The sequence below is a fragment of the Zea mays genome, chromosome 5, assembly GCF_902167145.1.
Source record: "Zea mays cultivar B73 chromosome 5, Zm-B73-REFERENCE-NAM-5.0, whole genome shotgun sequence".
In the NCBI taxonomy this organism is placed as follows: Eukaryota; Viridiplantae; Streptophyta; class Magnoliopsida; order Poales; family Poaceae; genus Zea; species Zea mays.
In genome coordinates this window covers 196,066,627-196,086,095 of record NC_050100.1, presented here as the reverse complement: position 1 = coordinate 196,086,095, position 19,469 = coordinate 196,066,627, and positions in this window count along the sequence as shown.

The window sequence follows — 19,469 nt, the reverse complement described above, 5'->3', positions numbered from 1 at the left end:
TACCACCCCAACCACCTCCATTCAATCCATCCAAGCATTCCAACCTTCAACATTCAATACAAGAGCTAGCACTCCATTCCAAGACACATTCAAAGCCTCCACCTCTCCAAGTTTCACAATTGAGAAAAGAGATCATTAGTGATTAGTGACTTGAGAGAGGAAGTGATCCGTGTGTTACTTGTCGCTCTTGTTGCTTGGCTTTTTAATCGTGCTTTCTTGATTCCTTCATTGCGATCAAACTCACTTGTAATTGAGGCAAGAGACACCAAACTTGTGGTGGTCCTTGTGGGAACTTTGTGTTCCAAGTGATTGAGAAAAGAAAGCTCACTCGATCCGTGGATCGTTGGAGAGAGGGAAGGGTTGAAAGAGACCCGACCTTTGTGGCCTCCTCAACGGGGAGTAGGTTTGCAAGAACCGAACCTCGGTAAAACAAATCTTCGTGTCTCACTTGCTTATTCGCTTGGGATTTGTTTTGCGCCCTCTCTCGCGGACTCGTTTCTTTATTACTAACGCTAACCCGGCTTGTAGTTGTGTTTATATTTGTAAATTTCAGTTTCGCCCTATTCACCCCCCCTCTAGGCGACTTTCACATGTCCGGTGCGCCAGCAACGTCACCAATGCCGTTGGGTTCCGACCGTTGGAGCGCTGACTTCTGGGCCCGCCTGGATGTCCGGTGGTGCACTGGACATGTACTGTAGAGTGTCCGGTGCGCCACTGCGCGCGTGCCTGACTTCTGCGCGCTCTGGCGCGCATTAAATGCCGTTGCAGGTGACCGTTGGCGCCGAAGTAGTCGTTGCTCTGCTGGTTCACCGGACAGTCCGGTGTACACCGGACATGTCCGGTGAATTATAGCGGAGCAGCCGCTGCGTTTTCCCGAAGCTGGCGAGTTCCTGAGGCCGCTCTTCCTTGGAGCACCGGACATGTCCGGTGAATTATAGCGGAGTTGCCTCTGGAAATTCCCGAAGGTGACGAGTTTGAGTTGGAGTCCTCTGGTGCACCGGACAGTCCGGTGCGCCAGACCAGAGGTGCCTTCGGTTGTCCCTTTGCTCTTTTGTTGAACCCAATACTTGGTCTTTTTATTGGCTAAGTATGAACCTTTGGCACCTGTATAACTTATACACTAGAGCAAACTAGTTAGTCCAATTATTTGTGTTGGGCAATTCAACCACCAAAATTATTTAGGAACTAGGTGTAAGCCTAATTCCCTTTCAATCTCCCCCTTTTTGGTGATTGATGCCAACACAAACCAAAGTAAAGATAGAAGTGCATAATTGAACTAGTTTGCATAATGTAAGTGCAAAGGTTGCTTGGAATTGAGCCAATATAAATACTTACAAGATATGCAAGGATCGTTTATTTCATTCTTAATATTTTGGACCACGCTTGCACCACATGTTTTGTTTTTGCAAATTCTTTTGTAAATCCTTTTCAAGGTTCTTTTGCAAATAGTCAAAGGTAAATGAATAAGATTTTGCAAAGCATCTTTGAGATTTGAAATTTTTCTCCCCCTGTTTCAAATGCTTTTCCTTTGACTAAACAAAACTCCCCCTAAATGAAATCCTCCTCTTAGTGTTCAAGAGGGTTTTAAGATATCAATTTTGAAAATACTACTTTCTCCCCCTTTTGAACACAATAAGATACCAATTTGAAATTTACTAATTGAAAATCTCCAATTTTAAAAATTAGGCGGTGGTGCGGTCCTTTTGCTTTGGGCTCTTACTCTCTCCCCCTTTGGCATGAATCGCCAAAAACGGAATCATTAGAGCCCTCGAATTACTTACTTCCCCTTTGGTCATAAATAAATGAGTGAAGATTATACCAAAGACGAAGTCCTTTTGCTCTCTCCCCCAAAGATGGAGAGTGGCGCGGAGCGACGGCGAAGGATGAGTTACGGAGTGGAAGCCTTTGTCTTCGCCGAAGACTCCCTTTTGAAAGTCGCCTAGAGGGGGGTGGATAGGCGAAACCTGAAAATTAAAACTTTATCCCCCAACTAGATCCCTTGATTAGTGGTTAGAACAAGATATATAATAATCGGAGTATAGAAACTAAGTCTTTGCTTGTAAAGAGAGTTGCTTTGAAATAATGCGGAATTGATAATTAATACAACTACTAGATATATGGATAGTAAAGCAAGAAGACTTAGACAAGAAGAGCAAGAACACAAAGTTCTTTCTTGCAAGGTGTTGCTCCACTAAATAAGAGTGGATCTTAAGGCAACACTATAAGATGATAGCGAAGAATAGTGCAAGAAAACTTAGAGAGAGAGAAAGCAAACAAATCACAAGCAATAAGCACACGAGACACGGGTGATTTGTTTTACCGAGGTTCGGCCCTCGAAGGCCTAGTCCCCGTTGAGGAGTCCACTTAAGGACGGGTCTTTTTCAACCCTTTCCCTCTCTCCACCGATCACACAAGGATCGGCGAGCTCTTCTTCTTCTCAAGGATCACTCTCGATCCCGCAAGGACCACCACACTCTTTGGTGTCTCTTGCTAGCTTTTACAAATCTCCAACACTTTGGAGGAAGTTCGAAAGGGAGTCAAAACTCCACGCGCAAATGAACACAAAGATGAAGCACACACTATCTCTCAATGAATCTCACAAGGCACTAGGGCTAAACTCAATTGAGTAGCTCTCAATTGCTTGCTCTCTCTTTTGTGGCACTTGTGTTGGTTGTAGTGGGCTAGATCTTGTGTATAGGATGGATCAATGAATATAGGTGGTTGGGAGGGCTTGAGTATGTCAACTAGATGACTTGGAATGTTGCTTGGACTCCCACAACTTGAAGTGGCCGGTTGGGATGGTATTTATAGCCACCATCCAATTTTGTAGCCGTTGGAGAAGCTGTCTGTTCGATGGTGCACCGGACAGTCCGGTGTGCACCGGACAGTCCGGTGCCCCTGCCACGTCATCACTGTCGTTGGATTCTGACCGTTGGAGCTTCTGACTTCTGGGCCCGCCTGGGTGTCCGGTGCACACCGGACAACTCCTGTTCATTGTCCGGTGCGCCAGTATGGGCGCGCCTGACGACTGCGCGCCACTGGCGCGCATTGAATGCGCCTGCAGGTAGCCGTTGGCGCGGAGATAGCCGTTGCTCCGTGGTTCACCGGACAGTCCGGTGCACACCGGACAGTCCGGTGAATTATAGCGGAGCGGCTAGAAGTGAAATCCCGAGGCTGGCGAGTTCCGGAGGCTGCGCTTCCTTGGAGCATCGGACACTGTCCGGTGTACACCGGACAGTCCGGTGAATTATAGCGGAGCACCTCTGGAATTTCCCGAAGGTGGCGAGTTTGAGTTGGAGTCCTTTGGTGCACCGGACACTGTCCGGTGTACACCGGACAGTCCGGTGCTCCCAGACCAGAGGTGCCTTCGGTTGCCCCTTTGCTCCTTTATTGAATCCAATACTTGATCTTTTTATTGGCTTAGTGTGAACCTCCTGAATAATCTATACACTTGGGCAAACTAGTTAGTCCAATTATTTGTGTTGGGCAATTCAATCACCAAAATTAATTAGGGACTAGGTGTAAGCCTAATTCCCTTTCAATCTCCCCCTTTTTGGTGATTGATGCCAACACAAACCAAAGCAAATATAGAAGTGCATAATTGAACTAGTTTGCATAATGTAAGTGCAAAGGTTGCTTGGAATTGAGCCAATATAAATACTTAAAAGATATGCATGGATCGTTCCTTTCATTTTTAACATTTTGGACCACGCTTGCACCACATGTTTTGTTTTTGCAAACTCTTTTGTAAATTCTTTTCAAAGTTCGTTTGCAAATAGTCAAAGGTAAATGAATAAGATTTTGCAAAGCATTTTCAAGATTTGAAATTTTCTCCCCCTGTTTCAAATGCTTTTCCTTTGACTAAACAAAACTCCCCCTAAAAGAGATCCACTTCTTAGTGTTCAAGAGGGTTTTGATATACCATTTTTGAAATACTACTTTCTCCCCCTTTTGAACATAATAGGATACCAATTTCAAAAATCTTGGAAACACAAGGTTTTTGAAATTGGTGGTGGTGCGGTCCTTTTGCTTTGGGCTGTGCGGTCCTTTTGCTTTGGGCTCTTACTTTCTCCCCCTTTGGCATGAATCGCCAAAAACGAAGTCATTAGAGCCCTTGAATTACTTTCTTCCCTTTTGGTCATAAATAAATGAGTGAAGATTATACCAAAGACGAAGTCCTTTTGCTTATAACTCTCCCCGAAAAGATGGAGAGAAGCGCGGAGCGACGGCGAAAGATGAGTTGCGGAGTGGAAGCCTTTGTCTTCGCCGAAGACTCCATTTCCCTTTCAATCTACGACTTAGCATAGAGATCACTTGAAAGCACATTAGTCGTAGACATAAAGAGATATGATCAAGAGATATATCAATTAAGCATGATCATAGTTCTACATAATATAGATTGCTCCCCCTAAATATGTGCATGGAGATGAATACATATTTTGGCCTTGAATGCCAATTTCACATAATTAGGTTAATGAGAGCACATCTACATCACATAGAATGTGAAGTGCATTGAGTCATAGTATAAGTGGGAGGCTCATGACAATTTATGCACTTATGAAGGCATGTTATGAATATTTTCATGACATATTTGAAGCATTTACCCTTAAGAATTTCAAAGAGACGTAAGGACCATCCACCTTTTGAAGCAAAGGTAGCTTATCCTCATTACAAGGTCAAGCTTTAAGCTCTTTGATAATAAAATCACTTCATCTAGTTATAACAAAGATGCATTAATGCAAGACTGAAATTTATTAGAAGTTATACTAGGTATGAAGCAGGGTGAAATGCATGAACATGCTTTCTCTTCCTTTTAGACAAGATATGCAAGGAATGTAGGAAGATTTAGGTACATGTATGAATAAGATTGAATAGTTTTACCCTTTTGTACCTTTACATAGTGATGCTCTCTTCATTGTGCATTGTCCTTGGTCTAATTGAATTTGCCTAAGACCTGTACTCAAGACAATATATGGAAATATTTTGCACAAGAGAGAGTTCTACAACTAGTGATCCTTTTCTAAGTCATTATTTAGCATATATCAAAATGGATCATAAGTTGCATAAATGAATCATGAATTCTCCTTTTAACTTAGTGCATATCAAGATAGATGTCGATTGAAATTACCAATTGAAATCAAATTGAAATTGCATGAAGCACTAAGAAGCATAAGTGATAATTGAAGTTATTCAATGATCATACACAGATGCGATCAAAATAACAACATAGGCATTAGATTAACAAATAAGCTTATTTTAGGAGAATCCAATAAGCATGCTACTTTAGCAATGAAAGCAACAATCCTTGATAAAAGTGACATTATTTTAACAAGTTGGATTGATGTGTAGTAGCATACTATATGAGAGACAATATTATCATGCAAGAGACTATATGAAATTACTAAGATAAAGCAATAGTCTCAACATAATCAAGAATATAAGAGAGGACTCCCCTAAAGGTATGCACCAAGAATTTGAAAGAATTGATTTAGCGCATTCACTTGAAAAGACATAAAGGGAGATCCATTATACATCTTGATCGAGGCTTATCAATTTTGCAATAAATAACTTAAGCCTGGTAATCTCATAATGAAAGAGTTTTAGAATGCTTACAACCACACCATTGATTGTTGTGAAGACCTTATTGTCCAAGAGGTGTTGTTGACCTTGATGTTCTTCCTTTTTCATTTGAGTGTCCTCCCTTTGTAGTTGTCTCTTTTTCTTTCAAAACTTATTGAAAATACTTGAGAGAGATGTTAATAGCGCGAGGGAGTATATGATGAAGTATGATTTCTTTGCTTTTACCTTTCTTCCTATGGGTGAAGATCAACTCTTTAAGGCTTGTGGCATTAAACTTGCACTTACTCTCTTGTCGATTTTCATAAGTAAGCTCAAGCGAAAGGCAACACAAGCACTAGTTTCCCTTTTTGTAATCATTTTGATAAGGAATGAAAAACTAGATTACTAAAAGCATGGAAACTTCATAGCATGAACTAGATTATCCATAGAAGATGTTATGCCAATTTTAACTCATAAAACAAGCATAACCAATCCTTTAAGATCATGGGAATAAATCTAATTCATGATATGGAAAGCGATAAATGTAGAAGAATCATATCCAATTTAAGCAATAGGACATACAACATAAGTTATTGGATTGATTTTCCTTGGCATGATGAATTACGCATTTCCATAGAGAAACTCATTCTCTACAAGAGAGACTACATGGGTTACTTAGATAAAAGCATTAGTCTCACTATTCTAGACATAAAGAAAGATTCTCTTTTAAAAGTGTCCTTAGGATTTGAATTCCTTACATGACACCATATTCCTTTAAGAACATGGAATCTCTATCTATATCTAGATCATGGCAATAATAGGATAATTAAAGTAAAACATGCCATTGGAACTTGCAACAATTTAAAGTATGTAGATTGCCATAATGTAGAAATGAAGAATATGTAATCTACCATATAAGAGGAATTTCTTCAAAGAATAGTGACATAATTTTATAAACATCTTAAGTGTTTCCTTTTCCTATGTGACTACACAAGACACATAAGAAATGACAATTTAAGATGCTTGCACTTAAAAGCATAAGTGTTACCGTCCTTTGACATTCCTCCATGTTGTAGGCCTTGATTTTCCGCACATGATGATTCTTTATTTCCTACAACATTAATATCTTCCCGAGATGATATGAGTTTTGAATACAATAAATTTAAGTAACCTTGGGTCAATCTTGAATATGAAGATCATTTGAAGATTGATAGCTTGAGTTGGTAAGAATTGAATTAACTCCTTTAAGCACCCCAAGGCTTCATAACATCTCCTTCTCCTACAAAGCTTGTCAAGCACATTTTGGTACCCATCGCTTGATGGGTCCGTTAAGGTTAGTAAATAAGGATCTAGGAACCCAAGTGTCCTTTGTGCTAGCGCTTGGTAACCTCATTACCTTTCTAGCACAAGTTGCAATTTTGGGTTGCCTAGTTACATGAGAATTAATTGACAAGATAGGAGTGGGATTGTTACCAATGGGACAATCCTTGCATTGATGTCCCTTTTTCCGGCATATGTAGCAAAGTCGATCTTCAATTCTTGAAGACTTCTTCTTTCCTTGTTTGTTGCTTGCTACATGGTTAGTAAAAACTTTCTTTTCTAACCCTATGCCTCTTTGTTTTAAATGGGGACAAGATCTAATTAAGTGTCCCTTCTTGGAGCATTTAAAACAAAGTCTATCATCCTCGTTAATAATCAAGACACTTTTAATGTAGGGACATGATCTAATCAAATGCCCCTTTTCAAAGCATTCTCTACACTTCTTATTTTCATTTGTATGAAGTGTAACTTGATTATTACTTTGGATGTTACCTTTTATGGAGGCATGGTTGAGGCTTTTGGAAGAGGTGTTGATTTCCTTCTTTTGCTTCCTCTTCTTGGCAATCCTCAAGTCCTTGACTTTTTCTTCAAGGGATGTAGTGCATGCCACGGTTGTTCCCGTCTCAAGCTTCTTCACCATGTGATCATGGTTATCTTGAGAAGGTTGAGCTATGCATTTCCCTTTAAGTTGTGTCAAGCTCATTTAAGCCTCTCATTTTCTTCTTTGAGCTTTTGATATGTATCATATTCTGCAAAGTTTAGCTCAAAGGAAGGTTTGCTTGTCGACGGACAACAAGCATTAGCACATGGTAATATAGTCTCAATTTGAATACATGTGCATGTGTGAGGTTGTTGAGATTTTAAGTTTTCTATTACAACCTCATGAGTAATATCTAATATGATATGATCATCCATAAGATTTTCATGAGAGCATAAGAGCATATCATATTTTTCTTGAAAAGCTAGATTTTCAATTTTTAGCTTTTCTACTTGGTCCTTAAGCAAGGTATTCCTGTTTACTAATTGAGCGATACATTGTAAAGCATTATCTTGCTCAATTGAAATTGTTTCATACCTTTGGACCAAATCAACATGAGAGCACTTTAGCTCCTCATGTTCTTTAGTCAACTCGTCAAAGCATTGCATCTTCATGGAGAGAATACTTTCTAGCCTTTGACGAGCTTCGCCTTGCTCTCTAGCTCTTTCTAGAAGTTTGAGCATGATCGCCTTATCTTCTTGGCTTAGGCGAGCGTAGAGTTGCACAAAGCTTCTTTCTTCCTCCTCATCCTCATTTGTGCTTCCGCTATCATTTTCATTAGCCACACAACACATGTGGGAATCGAAATGGGAAGACAAACCTTTTGGAGAGGTGGATTCATCGTTTTGTCTCCATCGATCATTTTCTTCTTCTTCCTTGCAAGGGTTAGTATCACAAAGACCAAAGGAAGTAGAAGCACAAAATGGACTATCATAATAGGACTCATCAAATTTGCTTCTAATTCTAGTCCAAATATCATGCGCATCATGGATTGATTCGTCATAATTTGATATGAAGGCACGATAATCTTCTTTACTAAGAGAATTGGTTAAGATGTCAAAAGCTAGATAGTTTAAGCGATAACATCTTTGATCCTCCTCGGAATTAAATTTTCCATTGAAATTAGAGGGAAAAATACTTTTGTCTATAATTTGTTCTAATCGTGGATCTATGGTTCTAAAAGCATTTATCACACTAGTAGACCATGAGTCATAATTAGAACAATCATCAAATAAAATTTCAAGAGTTACCTCCTTTTGAGTTACATTCGATGGAGGAGTCTTCTTGTTCTTTTGGGATCTTCTACGAGCCATCACTTCGAGTTGTTAGACTCAAGATGAAGTGCCTAGCTCTGATACCAATTGAAAGTCGCCTAGAGGGGGGGTGGATAGGCGAAACCTGAAAATTAAAACTTTATCCCCCAACTAGATCCCTTGATTAGTGGTTAGAACAAGATATATAATAATCAGAGTATAGAAACTAAGTCTTTGCTTGTAAAGAGAGTTGCTTTGAAATAATGCGGAATTGATAATTAATACAACTACTAGATATATGGATAGTAAAGCAAGAAGACTTAGACAAGAAGAGCAAGAACACAAAGTTCTTTCTTGCAAGGTGTTGCTCCACTAAATAAGAGTGGATCTTAAGGCAACACTATAAGATGATAGCGAAGAATAGTGCAAGAAAACTTAGAGAGAGAGAGAGAAAGCAAACAAATCACAAGCAATAAGCACACGAGACACGGGTGATTTGTTTTACCGAGGTTCGGCCCTCGAAGGCCTAGTCCCCGTTGAGGAGTCCACTTAAGGACGGGTCTTTTTCAACCCTTTCCCTCTCTCCACCGATCACACAAGGATCGACGAGCTCTTCTTCTTCTCAAGGATCACTCTCGATCCCGCAAGGACCACCACACTCTTTGGTGTCTCTTGCTAGCTTTTACAAATCTCCAACACTTTGGAGGAAGTTCGAAAGGGAGTCAAAACTCCACGCGCAAATGAACACAAAGATGAAGCACACACTATCTCTCAATGAATCTCACAAGGCACTAGGGCTAAACTCAATTGAGTAGCTCTCAATTGCTTGCTCTCTCTTTTGTGGCACTTGTGTTGGTTGTAGTGGGCTAGATCTTGTGTATAGGATGGATCAATGAATATAGGTGGTTGGGAGGGCTTGAGTATGTCAACTAGATGACTTGGAATGTTGCTTGGACTCCCACAACTTGAAGTGGCCGGTTGGGATGGTATTTATAGCCACCATCCAATTTTGTAGCCGTTGGAGAAGCTGTCTGTTCGATGGTGCACCGGACAGTCCGGTGCCCCTGCCACGTCATCACTGCCGTTGGATTCTGACCGTTGGAGCTTCTGACTTCTGGGCCCGCCTGGGTGTCCGGTGCACACCGGACAACTCCTGTTCATTGTCCGGTGCGCCAGTATGGGCGCGCCTGACGACTGCGCGCCACTGGCGCGCATTGAATGCGCCTGCAGGTAGCCGTTGGCGCGGAGATAGCCGTTGCTCCGTGGTTCACCGGACAGTCCGGTGCACACCGGACAGTCCGGTGAATTATAGCGGAGCGGCTAGAAGTGAAATCCCGAGGCTGGCGAGTTCCGGAGGCTACGCTTCCTTGGAGCACCGGACACTGTCCGGTGTACACCGGACAGTCCGGTGAATTATAGCGGAGCACCTCTGGAATTTCCCGAAGGTGGCGAGTTTGAGTTGGAGTTCTCTGGTGCACCGGACACTGTCCGGTGGTGCACCGGACAGTCCGGTGCTCCCAGACCAGAGGTGCCTTCGGTTGCCCCTTTGCTCCTTTATTGAATCCAATACTTGATCTTTTTATTGGCTTAGTGTGAACCTCCTGAATAATCTATACACTTGGGCAAACTAGTTAGTCCAATTATTTGTGTTGGGCATTTCAATCACCAAAATTAATTAGGGACTAGGTGTAAGCCTAATTCCCTTTCACCTTTCAATATACCTATGACTTGGTTTGAAATAGACTTGAAAACACATTAGTCATAGCACATGAAAGAGACATGATCAAAGGTATATAAATTAGCTATGTGTGCAAATCAACAAAAGAAGTTGCGCGAATCAAGAATATTGAGCTCGTGCCTAAGTTTGGTAAAAGTTTGTTCATCAAGAGGCTTGGTAAAGATATCGGCTAATTGATCTTTAGTGTTAATGTAAGCAATCTCGATATCCCCCTTTTGTTGGTGATCCCTAAGAAAATGATACCGAATGGCTATGTGTTTAGTGCGGCTATGCTCGACGGGATTGTCGGCCATTTTGATTGCACTCTCATTATCACATAGCAAAGGGACTTTGGTTAATTTGTAACCGTAGTCCCGCAGGGTTTGCCTCATCCAAAGCAATTGCGCGCAACAATGGCCTGCGGCAATGTACTCGGCTTCGGCGGTGGAAAGAGCGACCGAATTTTGCTTCTTTGAAACCCAAGACACCAAGGATCTTCCCAAGAACTGGCAAGTCCCCGATGTGCTCTTCCTATTGATTTTACACCCCGCCCAATCGGCATCCGAATAACCAATCAAATCAAATGTGGATCCCCGAGGGTACCAAAGCCCAAACTTAGGAGTATAAGCTAAGCCAAATATCTCAAGATTCGTTTTATGGCCGTAAGGTGAGATTCCTTAGGGTCGGATTGGAATCTTGCACACATGCAAACGGAAAGCATAATGTCCGATCGAGATGCACATAAATAGAGTAATGAACCTATCATCGACCGGTATACCTTTTGATCCACGGACTTACCTCCCGTGTCGAGGTCGAGATGCCCATTGGTTCCCATGGGTGTCTTGATGGGCTTGGCATCCTTCATTCCAAACTTGGTTAGAATGTCTTGAGTATACTTGGTTTGGCTAATGAAGGTGCCTTCTTGGAGTTGCTTCACTTGAAATCCTAAGAAATACTTCAACTCCCCCATCATAGACATCTCGAACTTTTGTGTCATGATCCTACTAAATTCTTCACATGTAGACTCGTTAGTAGACCCAAATATAATATCATCAACATAAATTTGGCATACGAACAAGTTGTTTTCAAGAGTTTTAGTGAATAAAGTAGGATCGACTTTTCCGACTTTGAAGCCATTAGCGATAAGAAAATCTCTAAGGCATTCATACCATGCTCTTGGGGCTTGCTTGAGCCCATAAAGCGCCTTAGAGAGCCTATAGACATGGTTAGGGTACTCACTATCTTCAAAGCCGGGAGGTTGCTCAACATAGACCTCTTCCTTGATCGGTCCATTGAGGAAGGCACTTTTCACGTCCATTTGGTAAAGCTTAAAGCCATGGTAACTAGCATAGGCCAATAATATACGAATTGACTCAACCCTAGCTACGGGTGCATAAGTTTCACCGAAATCCAAACCTTCGACTTGGGAGTATCCTTTGGCCACAAGTCGAGCTTTGTTCCTTGTCACCACACCATGCTCATCTTGCTTGTTGCGGAAGACCCATTTGGTTCCTACAACATTTTGGTTAGGACGTGGAACTAAATGTCATACCTCATTTGTAACACCCTGAATTTTGGGGTGTAAAAATTCCTTTGCTCTCTACGCAAAATTCAAGTGTTACACTCTCTTTTCTTTCTTTTCCCTTCTTTTTCCTAAATAGTGAAGAATTATTTCGTATATGTATGTGTTAAGCCTAGTAAAATATAACCATAGGGAGGTTTTTTGAAATGTTGCATCAAATGCTAGAGCATGATTATTGGTTGCTGTTGAGTGGAAAGAACTCTTATTATTTAATTTATTCTCTTTTACAAAGCCTAATCTAATTAGTAATAGAAATTTTCCAAAAAAAATTATTAGATATGTTATTTGGAAATATTAATTTCAAAGTTATATTTTTAGGAATATTCAAAACATATAATATATATATATGAATAACTTATGTTTAATAAAGAAAGAAAACAAAAAAAACAAAAAATGTCGATCGGCCTACCAGCCATTTGGCCTAGTCCATCGCTTCCCACTCTCCTCTCCTTTGTCTTACACGTGGGCCACTCTCTCTCACTCTATGACAGGTCGGCCCCACCCAAACATCTCTTCTCCTCCACGTCCTTCCGTTCAGCACGCAGGAATCTGCAACAACTCCAAAATCGCACGTTCGTGCTCGAAGCAACCGCTTCCTCCCAAGCGACCTCGCCGTGGACCGCCGTTGGAGCCGCCCCGCCTGCGCCGGTCTCGCTCTGCTGGAGACATCGCCGTCGCCGAGGTGAGCTCGTCCTCCCTTTCCTCTCTCTACCGCTCTCCTTCTCGTTGTTCGCTCGCCGCGACCGGGGCTCGGCTGAGCCGGCCCGGACGCCCCCGTCTCTCCTCCTCTGACCGTTCGCAGCATGCCCAGCCGCGTCGACGTCTAGCGCCGTAGCAGCCACGTCCCGCCCCGCCGGCAAACCTCGCCCCTGCGCGTCGCAGCCGAGTCGCTGCGCGCTCGCTGCATGCCCAGCTCGTCCCCATGCCTCTGGTCGCCGATGCGCTGCGAGCACGGCCGAACCCAGCCCAAATCAGCGAGCCGCCGCGCGTCCAACACCCCGTGCCCGATCGACCGTGGCCGCCGTGGCTAGCTATGGTGACCGAACCGCCGAGCCCGATCCCGCCGGTGTCCCTACAGCCCGCCCCGTCCGTTCGTCCACCATCGCCGTGCCTCGGACTCACCGACAGCCGTGTCGCGCACATCAAACCGCGCATGCGCAGCGCCTCGCCATGCTATCGCAGCCGCGTCGCGCAACTAGTGCGTGTGCTCGCGTTCGCTTACGCGCAGTGCGTCGACGGGACCTCGTCTACCCCCCCCCGTGTGCGTTCATGTCGCTCGCCATCGCCCGCGCATCGCACATTAAATCGTCGCGTGCTGTTCGCACGTGTCGTCGTGCGTTCTACACACGTTAATAATTCGCCTCACCTAGAATAGCTCGCGTTAATTAAATACATATTTAAGCAACGGTTATTCGAACAGCAAACTAATCAGGACTAAGTATTAATTTTACCTGGCATATGATTAATGTCCGTTAATATGATTAAGCCGAATTAAATATTATAATTCATATTCGCTTAGTGTAAACGTAATATCCCTCGACCGTAGCGTCAGTCGTCTCAGTTCCTTTCTCGCGTAGTCATAGATGTGAATTCTATGTCGCGTGCATATTCATTTGATCTATATTGTTGTATGGTGTATTGTTTTCTGCCATTTCAAGAATGTTGGATGTATGTTTGCACTCGCGTAGATATCGGGCCGTTCGTGGAGTCTCAGGGAATTGCAGGAGAAGTCCCTGAGCAGCAGCTTGGTGAAGGCAAGTGTCCTCTGACCCATTATGTCCCATTTACTTTATAATACACTGTCTCGCATACTATGAACAACCTAAGGATTTACTAGCTTTCTATTTACCTGGTCCTTGATTTACCTTTCGGGTTACTATGGTTAGCTACATGCTAGCACTTTACTTTAATCAATGAACATGATGAGATACAATGATGATACTATGATTTTATTCTGGATATGATGATATACTTGTGGCATTTAGGGGACTCGGGCTGTTTCCCGAGTACCTCTCCGTAAGGACCTGTTCGTTGAGAGACCACCCGGGATAACAGTGCAACCATGAGGGTGAAATGGGATGCCCTTAGCTAATTAATTAGAGGAACTAGAGGTGTAGTTGCTTCGCCGTCGTGCCGTCAATGGGGTCCAGGCACAGTGCTTGCTCTGCCGAGGCTGAGTGCCGAGGTTCTTTCGTTTTGCTTTTGTTAGTCACCCTCCTGCGGGGAGAGGTACTGTGTTTATCAAACTGGAGAAACCTAACGGGCGGCTATGACCTCTAGGGAATCTTTGTAAAGGCTACGTAGTGATACCCTGCCGGACCACCTAGGAAGTGATCAATGGGGAGTCATGATCCCCGGGCAAAACGGGAATCACGGCTCATGGGTAAAGTGTGCGACCTCTGCAGAGGGTAATGAAACTGATATATCAGCCGTGCTCACGGTTAAGAGCAGCCTTGGGATCCTCTTTGATTAGAGATACAGATGGTTCGAGATACAGATGGTTCGAGATACAGATGATCTGAGATAAAATGGTTCTATTGATGGTTTTGGTTCGATGATGATAATGACGTTTCCTCGATGAGGAAATGGTTCACGGGTTGGTTATATGACAAAACTTGGCTTCCACTAATAATAAATACCTGACCAACTAAAAGCAATTGCTTGAGCCTAACCCCACATAAAGCTAGTCCACTTCAGCCAAACGGGACATTTGCTGAGTACGTTGATGTGTACTCACCCTTGCTTTCACAAAACACCAGGTTGCCTTTGGTGCAATCTATGCTCAGGTAAAGAAGAAGGTGTCGAGGCGGATCTCCAGGAGTTCCAGGACTTCGACGAGTTCGAGGACTAGGCTAGCGACCTCCCCCAGTCAGCTGCCTGTGGTGGGTTGTTTACGTTGGCTACGTTTCGATTCTGTGTACTTTGATTTATATTATGTAAATGGCTCTAGTCTGTAATATTATTACTTACTCTTTATTGTAATTCGAAGCATTGTGCTATGATGAGTCATTTATGTAATCGCCGTGTACGTGAATTACTGATCCTGGCACGTACATGGTTCACATTCGGTTTACCTTCAAAACCGAGTGTGACATAAGTGGTATCAAAGCCGTGCTGACTGTAGGACCGCTGACCTAGAGTAGCATTGGCCATTTTAAGGACTTATTGATTTTTACTTCACCTCATCCTTGTTGCTGTTTCAAAATATTAGTCACCTCGACTAATTCTATGTTGTGCTCCTATATGCCCCCTTGCCAAAAGTATTTTATTCTATTATGGTCTAACCTTTCTTAATCTACTAGATCTGATCTTACTCTTGTGCTTGCGACATCTTTGTAGATGCCACTGACCATAACCTTTTTGTTTGTTGGGATTCTTCCCTCTTCCGTCATTGAATTTCTACCCTTTAACTATCTTTATTCCCTTAGTATTGACATGCTCGTACCATTGGACTCTTCAATACTCTTGTTTCAACTACTTACTTCTAAATTTATACTGCCTACTTAAACATTCCAGTTTATATGTCCATGACCTTTCTGTCCTTTGAGTCCTTTTCCTTTTCTGTTGTTAAGTCGCTATTTTCGGCAATTTCTTGTCTCTTGGTATTGGTATGCTCATCTCCTTGAGATCTTACATACTTTTATCTTTTTTATATGCTTACCTTTATATCCAATGTCTATTTAAAACATTTTAGTTTACATGTCCTTGACTACCCTTGTTTCTTAATGATCCATGAGCGGTCATTTTATTTTGCACATCCTTGGTGACCTTGTTGTTCCTTGTAACTTCCTTGGGTAATGAATTTTTACTTCAAACCTTATGTTGGAACCATACCTATCTTACCCTTGATTATTTTCTCCACTTTGCCACTTCGCGAGTCTTGCCTTAACTCTATCCTTTGTCATGCCTTTTGTTATAATCACCTTCACCTTAGACACCTCTATATCTTATTTGATGTTTGTCTCATACTTGCCCTTTAAAATCACCTCTATTCCGTCTCATTCTGAGAGCTATACTTTACATATCTTTACCTTGGTCGTATCCTCTTCTTTGGCTTGCGAGTTTGTAACTTCGTCCTTTGATGTGCTTTTGTTTGTTATTGCCTCCACCTTTCTCATCTCTCGATCTTACCTTGGTGATTACCCTATGCCCGTTATCTGAAATCTCCAATCTCCTATCCCAATTTAAAAGTGGTGTTTTACTTATCTCACCCTTGACAACATCCTCTTCTTTACGACGTGCAAGCCTTGACTTAACTCCATTCCTTGTTGTACTTGTACCACTTGCTCTTCTATGCCTTCATCTTTTCTCTTACACCCTTGTCCGTTATCGCCTTTGGCCCTTGTGATATTTATGTCTTTACCTAAATGCTTACTTTGAACCTATCCTTTAAAAATCTCCTCTTTCTTTCAACCCAGTTTGAGGGCTGTGAGTTACCTATCTCTCCCTTGATTTCTTTTCCCTCCTTGTCACCTTACAAGTTTTGTCTTAATTCCATCCTTTGTTGTGTGTTTTATTTGCTATCATCATCTCCTTGTCATCCATCGATCTTGCCTTGATACTCATCATTATTCTGGCTCCTTAAAAATCTCATCTCTTCCACCTCAATTGGGAAGTGGCTGCTCACTTATTTAGTCCTTGGACATACCCTCTCCTTTTCCATTTGCAGGTCCCATCTTAACTCCATTCTTTATGCTACTTATATCTTTGGTTCTTATGCACATTTACCTCCTCTCTTACATTCTTGTCCGGTATCACCTTTAACCCTTGCAATATTCATACCCTTACCTTCATGCTTACTTTGAACCTCCCATTTAAAGTCTTCTCTTTTCCATCCCTATTCGAGGATAATGCCTCGCCTACTTCACCATTGATTGCTCCCCCTTCTTTGACACCTTGCCAGTTTTGTCCAAAATACATCCGGTGTTGTGTGTTTGTCTGTTATCACCTTAACCCTTGTCATCCCTCGATCTTTACATTGATGCATATCATGTACTTGCATTTTAATGCTTCCCCTCCCATTTCAATTCAAGAGTGTTGTCTTACCCGTCCCACTCTTAGTCGTTTCTTTTTCCTCTGTCGCATTGCAAGTCTTAGCTTTTGTTTGATTTCACCCTTACCTTCGTAATCACTAGATCCTATCTGGATGCTTATCTTAGACCTGCTTTTTGAATCTCCCCTTGTCTATCTCAACTCGAGAGTAGTGTTCTGCCCATTATGCCCTTGGTCATATCCTTTTCCTGGTCGCCTACAATGCTTGCTTTAGCTATATCGCTTATGGTGCTCATGTCCCTATCATACACGTCTTGTTCTTCTCCTCGTCCTTCGACAACCTTAGAGATTAGTTATTCCCTTTTTATAGAAGATCACCATCTAGATAGCATTAACGTGTAGCAACGATATGTTTGTTGTTGTGTGCTCGTGATGTTTGTCTTTGTGTAATGACTGATTTGCTTCTTTGAAATGAGTGTTGATGTGTTGTGGCCCTTGGTCCGCAATGACATCAGTTTATTAGCTGAGTGACATATAGTTAGGTAGCTGGGTGCTCTCCCTTTTCTCTCTTTAATCCATCAACACTTACCTTTTCTATCTATACCCTTCCTTCTTGCACCTGTCCGGTTGGCATTGTCCAACCTCTCTTAATCAGTCAAGATCAGAGTCGTCAGCATCTTCACCAAGCGCATATCAATGCTCCTGTTAAGGGGGTTAGCTGCTAACCCCACTGAAGACAATGCGATCAACATCAACCAATAAATCAAAGTGGCGCAGTGGAAGCGTGTGCGGGTCCTAACCCACAGGTCCTAGGATTCTCAAGAATCGTCTTAGTTGGTCGTGAACGCCTGAAGGTCAAATCAACCGGTCCATAAGTTAAGCTGGCACAGTCAAAGTTGAATCGAAGAAGCTATGACTAATCGATGAGCCAAGCTTGTTCTTCTTGCTAGCCTCTTCTTGAATCTCGGGGGCGAGATTCCTGTTAAGGGGGTTAGGTTTGTAACACCCTGAATTTTGGGGTGTAAAAATTCCTTTGCTCTCTACGCAAAATTCAAGTGTTACACTCTCTTTTCTTTCTTTTCCCTTCTTTTTCCTAAATAGTGAAGAATTATTTCGTATATGTATGTGTTAAGCCTAGTAAAATATAACCATAGGGAGGTTTTTTGAAATGTTGCATCAAATGCTAGAGCATGATTATTGGTTGTTGTTGAGTGGAAAGAACTCTTATTATTTAATTTATTCTCTTTTACAAAGCCTAATCTAATTAGTAATAGAAATTTTCCAAAAAAATTTATTAGATATGTTATTTGGAAATATTAATTTCAAAGTTATATTTTTAGGAATATTCAAAACATATATTATATATATATGAATAACTTATGTTTAATAAAGAAAGAAAACAAAAAAACAAAAAATGCCGATCGGCCTACCAGCCATTTGGCCTAGTCCATCGCTTCCCACTCTCCTCTCCTTTGTCTTACACGTGGGCCACTCTCTCTCACTCTATGACAGGTCGGCCCCACCCAAACATCTCTTCTCCTCCACGTCCTTCCGTTCAGCACGCAGGAATCTGCAACAACTCCAAAATCGCACGTTCGTGCTCGAAGCAACCGCTTCCTCCCAAGCGACCTCGCCGTGGACCGCCGTTGGAGCCGCCCCGCCTGCGCCGGTCTCGCTCTGCTGGAGACATCGCCGTCGCCGAGGTGAGCTCGTCCTCCCTTTCCTCTCTCTACCGCTCTCCTTCTCGTTGTTCGCTCGCCGCGACCGGGGCTCGGCTGAGCCGGCCCGGACGCCCCCGTCTCTCCTCCTCTGGCCGCTCGCATAATGCCCAGCCGCGTCGACGTCTAGCGCCGTAGCAGCCACGTCCCGCCCCGCCGGCGAACCTCGCCCCTGCGCGTCGCAGCCGAGTCGCTGCGCGCTCGCTGCATGCCCAGCTCGTCCCCATGCCTCTGGTCGCCGATGCGCTGCGAGCACGGCCGAACCCAGCCCAAATCAGCGAGCCGCCGCGCGTCCAGCACCCCGTGCCCGATCGACCGTGGCCGCCGTGGCTAGCTATGGTGACCGAACCGCCGAGCCCGATCCCGCCGGTGTCCCTGCAGCCCGCCCCGTCCGTTCATCCACCATCGCCGTGCCTCGGACTCACCGACAGCCGTGTCGCGCACATCAAACCGCGCATGCGCAGCGCCTCGCCATGCTATCGCAGCCGCGTCGCGCAACTAGTGCGTGTGCTCGCGTTCGCTTACGCGCAGTGCGTCGACGGGACCTCGTCTACCCCCCGTGTGCGTTCATGTCGCTCGCCATCGCCCGCGCATCGCACATTAAATCGTCGCGTGCTGTTCGCACGTGTCGTCGTGCGTTCTACACACGTTAATAATTCGCCTCACCTAGAATAGCTCGCGTTAATTAAATACATATTTAAGCAACGGTTATTCGAACAGCAAACTAATCAGGACTAAGTACTAATTTTACCTGGCATATGATTAATGTCCGTTAATATGATTAAGCCGA